We start from the raw sequence: 2,821 nt of genomic DNA on the forward strand, positions 1-2,821 counted from the left end.
GCCTGGAGGCGTGTTGGCCTTCTCTACAATATCAGATGAATCCGTCCTTATCTGTCAACACCCAGATACTGATTCAGTCCTTAGTAATCTCACAACTGGATTACTGTAGCTCCCTTCTAGCTGGTCTATCTCTATGTACCATCCGACCTCTACAACTAATACAAAATGCAACAGCACGACTGATCTTTAACCTTTTATTCTCTCACACCACCCCTCTGCTACGTTCCCTCCAATGGCTCCCAGTAGCTGCACGCATCAGAGTCAAAATACTGGAGTAGCACCATCCTACCTCACCTCGCACTGCACCTCGTATACTCCGAGCCTCCAGTACTGCTCGCTTGGTCCCTCCATCTCTGAAGGTAAAAGAAAGACGCTCATCTAGACTCTTCTCCGTCTTGGCCCCTCGGTGGTGGAATGAACTTCCCCTCGAGGTCAGAACAGCTCAGTCACTGAGAACTTTCAAACGGCAGCTCAAGACCTTCCTCTTTAAAGAATATTTAGATTAAATTGTAATTTTCTTGTTGTCGAACTTTGTGTACAGAATCTACAACAGAGTGAATAAAAAGATTGTATTCATATTTGGGGTCCTAGTGAACCGGAATTGATCTCTTCATCGATGGTAACTTGAAAGCACGTTGTAAGTCGCTCTGGATAAGGGCGTCTGCCAAATTCCGTAAATGTAAATGTAAATGTAAATGGACAGGGGCTTTGCCAGACCATCTGGCCCTCTTCCTGCCTGTCCCAGCTGGATCCTCATGCCATCCAGGTGGATTGCAAACCCAGGGCCATCCTTACCCGCGGTGATCACCAGATGGCAAAGTTTGATGCTTCTGTGTTTTTAGATCTGTTTGTCAGCTATTTATGTGGTCTATTTAAGTATAATTACAAGCATTTTATAAGTTGCAAATGCTTTTATAGACAATTACATCAAGTTGCATAGAGTCAGTATTTGCAGTGTTGACTTTTTTTCTAAGACTTCTGCAATTCGCCCTGTGGCATGCTGTCAATCAACTTCTGGGCCTAATCCTGATTGATGGCAACCATTTCCTTCACAATCAGTGTTTGGGTGTTTGTTTGCCCACCTTGAGGACTGACCACAAGTTCTCAATTGAATTTAGGTCTGGGGAGTTTCAATTTCAAAAAGATATGTTTTGTTCTTAGAGCCGATTAGTTATCACTTTGGCATCATAGCACGGTGCTCCATCATACTGGAAAAGGCATCGTTCTTCACCATGGTTACCATGGGAGAAGTTGCTGTCGGAGGATGTTTTGGTATCATTCTTTATTCATGGATGTGTTCTTAGGCAAAATTGTGAGTGAGTCCACTCCCTTGGATGAGGATTAGCCCTCACATGAATGGTCTCATGATGCTTTACTGCTGACACTATATTGATGGTACCGCTCACCTTTTTTTTTCACATTTTTCCAGATGCCCCAATCAATCAGAAAGGGACTTCATCAGAGAAAATGATTTTACTCCAGTCATCAGCAGTCGAGTCCCTGCAGAATATTAGTCTGTCCTTGATGTTTTGGCTTCTTTGCTGCCCTTCTTGACACCAGGCCATCCTCCAAAATTTTTCACCTCACTGTGCATGCAGATGCTCTCACACATACCTGCTGCAATTCCTGAGCAAGCTCTGCATTGACCCCACAGCTCAATCATCTTTAGGAGATGGTCCTGCTTGACTTTCTTGGTCACCCTGAAGCCTTCTTGTTATGCAAGGCAATGACTGTACATATTATTTTGCAGGTAACCATGGTTAACAGAGGAAGAGCAATGATTTCAAGCATCACCCTCCTTTTGAAGCATCCAGTCTGCTATTCTAACTATTAGCATTACATAATGATCTTCAGTCTTTTCCAATCTTCAGCTCTTGTGTTTATGAAGAAGAAGAAGAAAGTGAAGTGATTGTCACATGTGATACACAGCAGCACAGCACACGATGCACACAGTGAAATTTGCCCTCTGTATTTAACCATCACCCTGAGTGAGCAGTGGGCAGCCATGACAGGCGCCCGGGGAGCAGTGTGTGGGGACGGTGCTTTGCTCAGTGGCACCTCAGTGGTACCTTGGCAGATCGGGATTCGAACCAGCAACCTTCTGATTACGGGGCCACTTCCTTAACCGCTAGGCCACCACTGCCCCCCAAAAAAAAAAAATCAGGGGAGAGCGCGAACGGGGTCAGCACAGCCGAAGTGCAATGGCTGAGCCTCGCCCTGGGTGAACCGCATTCTTGATCCCGGTATCTCCCCTGCCAGGTAAGTATATGAGAGGTCCACTGAAATTATCTAAAGAACTAAATGACAAAAACATCGAAAAACACTAAAGCAGCAAACTTTGTGAAAACCAGAATTCATTTAACGTAACTTTTGGCCACATCTGCACAATTTTTAGAACAGTACTGTATTTCAGTAGCAGATAATAGTTAATGGACAAATAATGATAAAAGCGTCTGCAAAAAAAAAGAAAAAAAGAAAAGAAAATAAAGTAAAGTAATGATTCTTACATTTTTTGTAACCTGTTCTTTATGAAGTAAAGTCTTTATCAAAACTTGTCAGTTATTTAAACCAGAAAAAACATTGATGCATGAACATTTTTTAGCATGATTGAAACCAATAACAGCACCCTCAATTCTGAACAGAGACAAGACTTTGCTAAAACCAAAGACAAAGAGCAGCCCAAGGGCAAATGGTTGAGAAAATTTGTAGGTAAATTAAAAAAAAAAAGTGCCACACAAGACAATGAGATTCCTGAAAGATTAGAGCTAGAAGCCAAAAGGTGCCTCCAAGAAGAAAATACGCACCTGGACATGGAGCTTTC

The 2,821-nt window shown here is 42.9% G+C and overlaps 1 non-coding gene across 1 annotated transcript; it reads right to left on the minus strand.

The window, feature by feature from the left end:
• Nucleotides 1-2,107: 2,107 nt before the first annotated feature.
• On the minus strand, nucleotides 2,108-2,267 carry LOC114773815 (U1 spliceosomal RNA). Its single transcript, XR_003744480.1, has one exon. It is a non-coding gene; the product is annotated as a U1 spliceosomal RNA (small nuclear RNA).
• Nucleotides 2,268-2,821: the final 554 nt, after the last annotated feature.

Source organism: Denticeps clupeoides, unplaced genomic scaffold, assembly GCF_900700375.1.
Source record: "Denticeps clupeoides unplaced genomic scaffold, fDenClu1.1, whole genome shotgun sequence".
NCBI classification, from domain to species: domain Eukaryota; kingdom Metazoa; phylum Chordata; class Actinopteri; order Clupeiformes; family Denticipitidae; genus Denticeps; species Denticeps clupeoides.